This window comes from Typopeltis vanoorti, chromosome 22 (genome assembly GCF_054136105.1).
Source record: "Typopeltis vanoorti isolate ZY-2024b chromosome 22, IOZ_Tvanoo_1.0, whole genome shotgun sequence".
Lineage (NCBI taxonomy): Eukaryota > Metazoa > Arthropoda > Arachnida > Uropygi > Thelyphonidae > Typopeltis > Typopeltis vanoorti.
Genome location: NC_143570.1, coordinates 10465327 through 10477636, shown reverse-complemented (window position 1 = coordinate 10477636; position 12310 = coordinate 10465327). Strand labels below are relative to the sequence as shown.

At 33.8% G+C, this 12310-nt stretch overlaps 1 protein-coding gene across 5 annotated transcripts in view; it reads left to right on the top strand.

The window, feature by feature from the left end:
* The window catches only part of Stat92E (Signal transducer and transcription activator Stat92E), a 477065-nt gene that overhangs the window by 119350 nt on the left and 345405 nt on the right, over positions 1 to 12310 (top strand). The gene's annotated exons all lie outside the window — the stretch shown is intronic.

The window sequence follows — 12310 nt, the reverse complement described above, 5'->3', positions numbered from 1 at the left end:
TGTTGTAAAGCATTAACATCAGCATGACTGTGCATTGCTCTCCCCAGTTTTGCATCATCAGCAAACAGCTGGATATCACTAGTTAAACCCAACCCAATATCATTAACATACAAATTGAACAACAATGGCCCCAAAACTGACCCCTGCATCTCACCACTGGTGACCTTTCTCTTTCGAGATACTGCCCTCCCATATACAACTTTCTGATATCCATCCAACAGCAGTCACTGATCCAACACAGAAGTCTGTTATCCAATCCATCTGTTTCAATTTATTTAAGAGCTTGTCATGTGGCAGTCTATCAAAAGCCTTCGCAAAATCCAACTACACCACTGTATATGCATCTCCCTTGTCCAAGTTGTCACCTTGTTATATTACATAAGTAAGTTAGTGAAATATGATCTCCTCTTAACAAACCCATGCTGATAACCACAGAGAATACTGCTGTTATCAACCCATTACTGTATCCTACTTCTCACCAGTCTCTCCAGGACCTTTACCACAACTACAGATATACAGACTGGCCTATAATTTGATGCTACAGCCTTATCACCTCCTTTATGCAGTGGAACAATTTTACCCTCCTTCCACTCCCTTGGAACCTGTGCTGTTGCAAAACTTATTAAACAGGCATGCCAATGCTACTGCCAGTTCCCTGGAACATTCCCTTAAGATGCGTGGTGATATGTCATCAAATCCTATCACCTTATTAACATCAAGGTTATTTATTTCCTCAAATACCTCCTGCTCACTCACAATTAAACTATTCTCTCCTATGTCCTCTACACTTAAGTTCCTCATGATTCCACCCTGATCAGGATGAAACACCCTTATAAATTGATCACTGAATACCTCAACAATGTCTTCTGCAGCAGTTACCATTCTACCACTTTCATTCCTTAACTTCATCTTTCCATGATCATTCTTCCTTCTACTTGCCACATATCTAAATAACTGTAGGGTTTTTCTTAGCCTGCTTTGCCAATTTCTGCTCATACTGTACTTTTGTTTTCCTTACTAATTGAGCCACTCTCCTGGCTTGTTTATATTCTTCATGTGACTGATTACCATTATTCATCTTGCACTTCCTCCAAAGTACTTTCTTTTTCCAGATTTCATGCTTAAGCTCCACATTCATCCATTTTATACCTACCTTATTCAGCCTTTTTGCCTTTGGGATACATTGATACTGTTATGTATTTCTTTGTAAGTTCCCATGCAGCATTTATTTACGTACTGCTCAACTCCTTGTTCCATGTTATAGCTCGAAGTTGTCTCCTAAGCTTGTCATAACACAGGTGATTACTTCATGATCACTTTCATCAACTAGAGGAAAATGTGAAACCCCCTCTAACAATTACATCCTCTGATGAGATCTAGAACACTTAATCCTCGCTTGCCTTTCTTTATGTGTTGCCTGAGATAGTTATCTCTCAAGAACACTTGAGAAATTCATTTTCCTTATTCCAAATGGTATCTCTTCATTCCAGTCTATACCACCATAATTAAAATCACCCATAATAATTACCCTTCCTTTGTTCACTAATCCAAGTTGTTTATACATTTCTTCATCACCACATTCCCAGGCCTATAGCAACATCCAACTAAATATGTCTTCCTCTCAACCTCCACATTACACCACACTGCCTCATAACCATTGCCACTATTTCCGTCTTTCATGTCTACCTTATGTGGACTTAATTCCCCTGCTATCATCAGCAGCACTTCCCTTCCCGCGCTTTCTATCCTCATGAAAAATACTGTACCCTTCCATTTCTATTCCCATTACGATATCATCTTCATTCAACCACGTTTCACTTATTCCAATGATTTGAGGGCGAATAAACTCATTCACTGAAACCATTTGATCCCCTGTATTTCTGATATTTCTGGCATTTGTAAACAAACATAACAGTTCGTTTTTAGGTGTATAGCCAGTCCTATCCAATATGTTGGTTGTGATTTCCCCACTACACCTGCCAAATCACCTTTATCACCGACATATACCTTCTCCATCCGCATTGCAATATACTCCATCTTCATACATACATTCACTGCCGTTTTCAACATTCACTCTCTCTCTATGCCATGTCTCCCTATCCACCCGAGCTCCCCCCGTTTCCCTGTTCCTCTTGTATTCCCATTCTCTCTCACACTACTACCGTTTCCACTCCAAGCACTTCTGTCTCTTCAGTACCACTCTCCTGATTTTTCTCTTCATCTCTTCCTTCTGATCTCTATCATTTTTATCACAAACAAAAATTATCATAACATGATAATTTTTGTTTGTTCAGTTATTATCAGTATATTTTCTTATGTGTTACTGTTGTCTTGAACTTACATCACTTCTGAATTGATGATCCGTATGACCAGGGTTTGTTTGAAGACTCAGCATTTTGAGACTGATTGCAAGACCAAGTCTAGCCCAGATATTGCATCAGTCTAAAAAGTCAGAGTCAAATTGTTTTTTTAGATGAACAGAAAAATATTTGAGAAAAAACTATTTGATCATAAATAATTTACATTTATAAATAAATTTTAATTGGGGAAAATATAATTCACACTCTTTTATTTAATTATACTCTATTTTACTTAATCACACTTTTTATATTGCATTTCATTTAAATAAATAAATTTAATATATATATATATATATATTTATATATATATATATATAAAAGCATTTCAACTAAATGCCACACAAAAATTTAGAATGAAGACCCAGAATTATTCTTGGCAAGTTTTGTGTAAATACAAATTCTTGTATTTACACTTTTTAGAATTATTAAGCTCAATGGAATATTTTTATATTTTATTCAAGAAAAACGAGTAGAAAAAAAAAACAAAACATTTTAATTCCATTTCATCATAGAATCCATATGTAACCTCACAGGGTTGTACAGAATATTATCATAGTATTACATACAAGAAGTTGCATCATTATTCTTCCTATCTACAATATTTTTTCCAAATTAATGTTATGTCAGGAGTCAAGATCTTATATTTCAGCCTTCTAGGTATCAATCCACCTAGATCTTGGTCTTTTTCCTGCCAAGCTGGCAAAGAAACATTGGTTTTGCTAATCTATCCTCTCTTATTCTGTTTAAGTGACTGTACTACTTGAGATGAGCTCTGCACACACACATTCTAGAATGCTAAGAATGTCATGTTCCTTCCTAATTATATCCTTGTTTTTTTTTAATGATTCTGCCAGTCATGTCATCTTTTCACTCTTCATCTTTCTCAGAATTCTCATCTGTGATCTCCATTCTTAGATCAAGTGTTTTATTTCTAACCTAATTCTCAGATTCATAAATTACAAGTGGTGTGAACTGGTTTTAATTATACAGCTATTTTTTTTTAATTAATTTCTCTTATTCTATATACATTTATTCACTTGGACTCCTTACCATTTAATTACATTTTCATTTCTGTTTATATGTAATCACATTTTATTTTTATTCATAAAATAAAATTTAAGAAAAATCAATGCATTTAAAGATTTCTGATAATTTTTCAATGAAGTTTTATGCAAAGATTTATTGCATCTGAAAATATTGTTATCTGAGACCTCCAGGAAGTCAAGGACTCATGAAGTGCATGTGTGTGTGTGTGTGTGGGGGGGGGGGACACACATCACTCACACCAGTTGTCATACCTTCTTAAACTCATTTACACTAGATGCACTCATCACATCAATAGATATACTCATTCGCTGCTCTGTGAGAGAAAAATCTAGCCATTACACATTTCTTAACTATTAACTGACTAAGCTTCCATGGATATCCTCTTGCTCACTGCACCAATCATATAACAAAAAATGTCATCATTCGATATCTTTTCAGAGGTTTATAGACCTCTTTTATATCGCCCCACCCCTCTCTTTCTCCTGTTTACTGGTGTCTGCAGTCCACATAATTTCAATTTGTCTTCATATTCTACATTCTATAATTGCAATATAATCTTTTTTGACTCTTCTTTGCATTCTTTCCACAGCTTTATTCATCTGAATTCAGAAAACCAAATCTGTGCACAGTAGTCCAGGTACAGTTTTATCACATCCCTGTAAGTTGTAATTACCTCTGAGTTGTATTTGCAATTTTTACTATGTGACCTTTGAACTTCAAATTCCTCTCCACCATAACTCCACGATCACTGGCCTTATCAGTTTTTTTTGTAGCATAACCCTGCCAATATAGTATACCATTGGAAATTTTTTTGTGCCAGAGTGTATAACTTTATACTTACTAATGTTAAATTGACAGTTGTTATCATTTGCCTACATTTCCAGTCTATTGAAATCATTCTTTAACTGCTGAATATCAGTGGCATCCATGATTCTCTGCCTATCTTTGCATCAGCAAATAATTGAACATTCGCTATCAGATCCTTCTCAATTACTTATAGATTGAACCACAGTGGTCCAAGGACTGTTCAAGAATTTATATCCCAATCCTATATTCTCCAGTTTATGCAAAAGCCTTTCAGTTGGTATTCTATCAAATGCCTTAGCAAAATCCAGTAGTAATGTACTGTATCCATTTCCTTCATCCATCATAAAAATGTTACATAAAAATGTAACATTTTTATAAAATATGAGCAAATTGCTAAAACATGACTTCCCATTGACCCACATCAGTGTCATATTCCATTTCTATGCACATAATTTTCACACCATCCCAGAATAATGATAGATCATTAGTTTGACATGTTGCATTTTGCATCACCCATGTACAATAGAATTGTCAAACATTCTTTCTATTCCTGTGTTATCTTTCTTGAGCTGCAACTTAAGTTACACAAACATGTCAAAGGCTTTATATTTGGATGTTAGGCTGAATGTTTCTTTAGTATACATGCTGATATTTCATCTGTCCCTATCCAGAATCTTATTATATTATGCTATATTGTATTAAACAGCTCTTCAGCCTCATTCTCAGTCACCTCTATTTCTTCATGCAATTTAGTAGTAGTAACTCTGTGCATGCATATTGTATATGTACGTGGTACATACACTTGGTAGATATATGTTAACAGAGTTGAGACACATTAATTGAACAATCCCATCAGCTTCTGACAAGCATCTGCATTCAGTAAAGTTTTTCTTCCACATTAATTCTTTCTTTTATTTACAGCATAGCGATAAAATTCTTTTGGATTGCTTTTAGCCTGCACAGCCAATTTCTTTTACTACTCTGATTTAGCTTTCTGTACAATAATGGTAACTTTTCTGGCATGCATTTTATATTATATAACTCTTCTCACACTTATTCTCTCGATATTTATTTCACATCATCTTCTTATTATGGATCTTTTGCTTAATAGGATTACTCATCCATTTCATTCTCACCCTGTTTTTTCTTTGAATTCATATTCAATTTTGAAATCTTCTTTCTTTTCATTGAGAAATCGTTTTCTAAATCACCAAGTCCTATTCTTAAGGCCTTCATTTTCATCAAATGTAAAGGCTTTGAGAATCAAATGTCTTTTTGCTGATAGAGAACATAAAAACAGTAATGATGTATTATATTAAGGCATAAATAATACAAAACTGCGATACATTATTATTTCTTTTTATAACTTCCACCCACAAAAGATTGTAAACCTATGGCACATCTGTTACCATAAGTGGTAACAAGTGGTACCATAGGTACCATAAGTGGGCTAAGGATTTTTATTTTTTTTTCTGTTTTTATTAATTCTATATATAAAAAATTTAAAATAATTTGTTTTACATAGTCCAGAAACTCTGCTCCAGAGACCGAACATGGAACTTTTGCAAGCTGCTTCAGGCCTGCAGCAAGCAGGGGGCTGTTCGCATATTGGACAATGAAGTTCATTTCCCACATAAAGACAATCAAATATCTATGCCCATGGTGGTGGTTCAAATCAACAGCCTTTTTGATGCAGAGCAGGTACGCTCGCCATCTGTTAGTTATTCCTGCAATATGCTTCTCAAAAACTGATATTTAGAGTGCTCAAATGAATTCTGACCATTTTATAAATTTGAAACAAACTATAATTGAAAATTTTTGCTATAATTTCCATGCAGATTAATGTTTAAGTAACATCTCATGCATTCTCTCTCTCTCTCTCTCAAAGAACGCGTACTGCATTCTTTGAGAGAGAGAGATTAAATCCCTGATCTCCCTGCAGTTTTGCTTGGAATGCAAACATCTCTTAATTCATATCTCATAAAAATTACAATAAACTTCATTATATCTCTTTCAACCTTAGGAAGCTTATATCCTGATGTAGTTATGGCTTTTCAAATAAGAGCCGACTTTGTGATTGCTCTTATTTATATATTATTGTCATCAACAAGTTCAGAAGCAATTTCACACAAATATATTTTACACAAAAATAGCTGTCAGAGGTTTTGATTTTTTTTTTTTTTTTTGAAGCATTGCCCTATTGTGTTTTGGTACCTTGCAAAATGATGATATGTTTAGTTGCTAAATGTTTTATCGTTGGTGCAGTGTTTCCATCTTTATTTATATCTGTTGAACATTTAAAAATTCTGAAACTTTTGATTTCTTTATTAATATTTATCTGCTTTTTTTTTTTTTTTTTTGACTTTGTAAATTTGTCAAACTTAAAATAAAAATAGAAACTTCTTAAGAAAATTAACACTTTCACATGGTACACATATGCTATGCTTTGTTTCTGCAGTTTGCAGGCTGGAATGTTTAAATTACTTTTGGTAACTGATTTTAAATATTGAGATTTTCATTAACTGAATGTGACCTGGAATTTTTAAATTGTCATTGCCCAGGCCATACTATGAAAAGTGCAATGAGTTTAGATATTTTTGAAATTCAATATAATGTGCACTGTTAGAATTGTAGATGTGACAATAAATGATAGATGAGAAGTATAAGTAGTGAAAGTTGGCAAATAAATTTTTTTTTCTTTTCTTTTCTTTTTTTCTTTTTGTGTGTGTGTTGTGTGTCTGCTAAAATACGAAATTTGGATTTGGACTTATCAAGTTTTAGATTGAGTATTGAGTCTCCAGTAAAAGTTAATTATGGTAGGCTGAGTACAGGTAACTGGATCTGAAATACCTTACTTGTGGCAAATGATGCTGTCTGGTTTGTGAAATACAAGAATGATGTAAATTGATGTAAATATATTACCTCGATATGATATAAATTAATTAAGAAGAAGCGCTATGATGGTAAATGATTTGATGCATAGGCTGTGTAAAAGGAATGGATGAGAGTTTTTGGATATGTGGAGTGAGTTTGAGGGAAGATTGGATTTGTATAAAAGGGACAGCCTACACTTGAATGTGTTTGGTGTCAGGAGTCTTGAAAAACTAATAACTGGTATGAAACCTAACAGCGAGAGTCTGGAAAACTAAATTACAATGGAATGGGGAATATGTATGTAAGAACAACAATGCCATGTAACTATGTTAATGTTGGGAATGGGCATTATCATGGAAATTATTATGAGGAGAGAATGATTTTGACTTCGTGTTTGTCTGGTTCTGCCCATCAAACGTGTGCAAAGATGCCTGCATATATAAAGGCACTAGAGAAGAAGAAGAAGAGAGAGATCTACAAGTTGTCTAACCGTATCATGCAGACTACTAATGAGTATATGCAAGAACATGCAGGTAACTTATCATGTCTGTACATACATGCTAGGAGTATCAGAAACAAAGGAGTAGAGAATTTGTTGCTTTGGCCAATATGTTGGGACCTCAGATTATAGGCATTAGTGAGACCTGGCTATCAGAAACAGACATACTAACTAGTATTGAGTGTAAATTTAGGAAGGATAGACAGGATAGGTGAGGAGTGCTGCTAATGATATCAGATAACTTGAATCTAGTTGGTGTTGAGACCTATGATTGTAATACTAGTAACAGTTTTTCATGCAGTAGTGAGTTTGAAAGCCATCTAGTGTGAGGTGGAATCTAACAAGATCAAATATAGTGGGCTGTTGTTACAGACCTGGTGGATCTGTTGCTAGTGGTGAAGAAATGCATCACCAAATAGTAACGATGGGCACAAAAAGATCATAATGGGGGACTACTTTAATTATTCAAACATTGATTGGGTAGCAGTAAAATCTCATGAGAAGAACGAAACTGAATTTATTGAGCTGTTGCGAGACAACTTCATCAAGCAGCATGTGACAGAAGTAACACGAGATCAAAGAGTGTTAGATTTGATTATAGTGTCAGAGGGTGTTTCAGTTAAAGATGTAACTATTCTGCCTCTGGCTGGTAACAGTGATCATGAAGTACTCACTTGGGAAGTGGCTAAGTTTATGAATGTTTCATTCAGAAAAGGTTACATGCTGAACTGCAAAGCAGGAAATTATGACCAACTGAGGTGCATGCTGAGTTCAGTGCAATGTTATTAGCTGCTGGATGGGAAGAATATCGACAGTTCATTTGAAAAAAAGTATTTGAAAAAAATACTTAAATTATGCAGTATTAGAATGTGTTCAGTGAGTTTGAAGAAAAAATAGGATAGCTGTTAAGTGGATGTGTAATCTTATCACGAAAGAGATACATAAGAAAAGCATGATGTGGAAGGAATACTGCATGCATATGAATGATGTTTGTTATGAAAATTATAAGTAGCACGCCAGAAGAGTTACAGCTGTTGTATAGAAAGCTAAGTCTGAGTATGAAAAGAAACTGGCTCTGCAAGCTAAAGATAACCCCAAAGAATTCTATCAATATGCTGCAAGTAAAAGAAAGAATGAATATGAAAGAATAACTACCGAATGCAGATGGTGTGAGGATGACAGATGCAGTAGAGGTTGTTCAGTTAATGAGTGCCCATTTTGCTAAAAGCTATCAACATGGTTGATAACTTTTAGCAAATTTGGCATGAATTAGTAGACCAAATTGTGTTCATATTGGCTTAAAGGAAAACAACATGATAGGTCAACATGTTAGAATTTCATGCTGCATAAGGTGTCGCCTGGCCAAACAATGCCCTCCATTGTTTTCATCAGGAAATTAGGGTGAATAGCAAAATGTTGTAATAGGTTTCACGGTATAATAAGAACACAGATGGTTAAGAAAATAACTATTTATTAACTTAAAAGCTAATATTTCGCTGGTATTATATCCAGCATCTTCAGAACACACAACACAAAGTTTGTTACAAAGGCAAGACAACCACAACCCGGTGTAACAGTGGGGCTAGTAAAAGTGATTGCAGCATGCAACACAAGACTAAAGTCCTAATATGGCGCCATCTAGGTTTAAAAAAAATTCAAAATTTTTGAAATAGTAGTCCAAATGATAGTCTTAAAAAAGTTTGAAAAGTATAAATTAAAAAATAAAAGTAATAAATATTAATTTGGTCTTAGGATGACTGTCTCCCAAATCTTTGGTAGATTTATACAGACATACTTGTTAAGGTTTGGAGTATGTTTTAAGGCTTCTGTTGATTCCAGGAACAACCTCTCTGACTTGTAGAAGCTTCTGTGCATTACTTTTGTTTCTTTCCAATTGATTCTTTTAAGTTAATAAATAGTTATTTTCTTAACCATCTGTGTTCTTATTATACCGTGAAACCTATTACAACATGTCTGACGAACACATAAGCCTATCCACGCGTATGAATAGCAAAATGTTAGCTACTAGAACAGATCTCAACTCAACATTAGCATCATAAACATGAAAAACATCAACAGAATAGAATTGGAACTAGCAGAAGAATTGCTACCTGATCGACAGTGATAAGCATTACCAAAACAGAGAAAGACAAAATCAGGTGAGATTTTTTTCTGAGCAACAAATACAAGAGTCTGCATTCAGGCAATAATGATCAGCGAAAAGAAGTAACAACTGCAGTACTCAACACTATAAATGTAATATTTGGGCAATATCAAGTAGAGTGATGTGGGCAAATATCAGAATGGGGAATTTGGACAGTGAGAATTATTTTTGCCTATGGTCCCACAGAAGTTCGACTAAGGAGAAATGGAATTTTTTGAGGTACTAGAGAAGGCAATTGACACAATGAAAATGGAAAAGTTGGTCCTTGTTGGTGAAAAACAGAGTAGGATATGATTACCAGACATACAGAAATCTGTTAGGAAAATGTGGAGAAAACAGCAAAGCAAATAGTGATAAGAAATTGGTGGATTTCTGTTCAGCACAAGGAGTAGTTACTACTTACACTATCTTCCAGCATAAAGATGTGCACAAATTCACATCGAGAGAAGACACAAGAAATTAGAAAAGCTTCATTGACTGTATTATTGTTAGCAATTAATAGCAATATCTTCATGCCAGATCAAGACACAAGAATATACTGAGGATTTGAAATAGGAAGTAATCACCATTTAATGAAATTGCATATCATTTTGAAAATAAAAGTTTGTAAGAAAGTTTTAAAAAAGAATCAAAGTTGAACAGTTTCCAGTGGTGAATTGTAGACTCAATTCCATAATACTATTAAAGAAAAAATGAAGAAATTAGAAATCAAGAAACAAAATTGGAGATTTACTGACAGTCCTTTAAGAAAACATTGGTTGATTCAGCCAGAGAGGTAAGGTTGTTTATGAGGACAGAAAAAATCAGAACCCCATGCTAGGCTCAGTAATTTAATGAGGCAACTAAGGAAAAGAAGAAAGCATATCTAAAGCTTCTGGTAAGTAAAGCACTGTGTAAAACTAGCTAAACAAAAGTCATTGGGAGACTTTGTGAGAACATGGAAAATATATATCGGGAATGGGGCACAGTATTCTGGAGGCTATTGAAAAATCTGAGAAAATGGAAGGAATGCTATAGAAGGAATCAGAGATGATAAAGGTTATGTGAAAACTGAAGATAAAAATATTCTAGATGTCTGGATTTGAAATTGAAAGATTGCTAAATGAAACAAGCACACAGGCCTATGATGGAAAAGTTATCTGAGAATTGATTCTTGTAGATTTTTTTAGGTGCTGAGTTCAAAGAAAAATAGTAAAAAAATTCCATCACCCACCAATTTTACCCAATTTCTAATTTTATAATTTTTATTAGTAGTATTTGGATTTAAATTCAGCGCATTGTTATTTATTTTCCTTTATTTACAGCTAATTAGTTGTATAAGTGCTTTTTTGAAGTGCCTTTGTTGGATTCTGAATATATAGAGATTGGAGTAATTATTATTTGCTTCAGAATCCAACATGATCTTCCATCACAAAGGCTAGACTTGTAAATATTATTTAATGTAAACAACTTATTTTATAATTTAATATTCATATAATTACCTTAATTTTGTCTAATATTTAATTATTTAATCAAGATATATGTATTAATAATGAAAAGACTGTATTAAATATTATTAAGCTATTTTAATTATTACTATGTTAATGTTATAAGAACTTGTATTTGATAATTTAACTGCGCATTATTTGAAATGTAAATATTCTCTATTTATTCCTGTTTGTAAAGTTTAACGTTATGCAATAGCTCAATTTTATTATATTTTGTTTGGTTGTCATGGAAACGTATGTAAGTGAATGAGCACGTTTTTGGAACACCACGTGAGAAGGTTTATTGAAAAGAGTTTTAGAAAGAGATCACGAGAATAATTTAGGCGTGAAAAACGGAGATAAAAGCGAAGAACGCTGAAAATAATAATAATAAGAAAACAGAGAGAGAGAGAGGTTTAGGATTAGGTTGGAATCGGAGCATTCGGGAATCACAGTGCGATAATAGCGAGTCGGCAAGTCGCTCAAGCAGCTAATAAAGTCTACTAGTCGAGAGGCGGTTAGCTAATAAGTTGTAGAATAACAATTATGGCTACGGAAGACAGCTGAGTGACTACTAAATAGACTAGCAATACTTGAATTGAGATTTAATTTCAGGGCCGACTTTTTAAGGACACACAGAACCTTGAAGCAAAGCACGAAGTTACTAAAGAACAGTAGAGCTGTAAAGTTGAAGTATACCGATAGCTGTGTTTAGAATTGTAGTGTCTAAGAATTAATTGAATGCCGGAAGAGTGAACAACTGTGCATATAAAACCTAAAGTTAAGGAATTATTGTGTTGCCCTATTTCATGAGTGATCAGTAGTACTTTATGCAACAACGTTTGTTTATGTGTATTGTGACTGATGATTAATTCAGTTATTGCTTAGAAGAATTATTTTAATGAGTGCCGTTTACTGTTTAAAGTGTTTACAGTTATAAAAAGTATATGTTTGTATAAGTAGATGAAGATAGAAGATTATCGGTAAGATTATTCCAACCATTAATATTTCTATACAGAGAAGTGTGTGAGTTTCATCTTAGAATTTCCTTATACTAACAGTAACTATTGCGGAAGTTAGCTAAAGTGTAAAC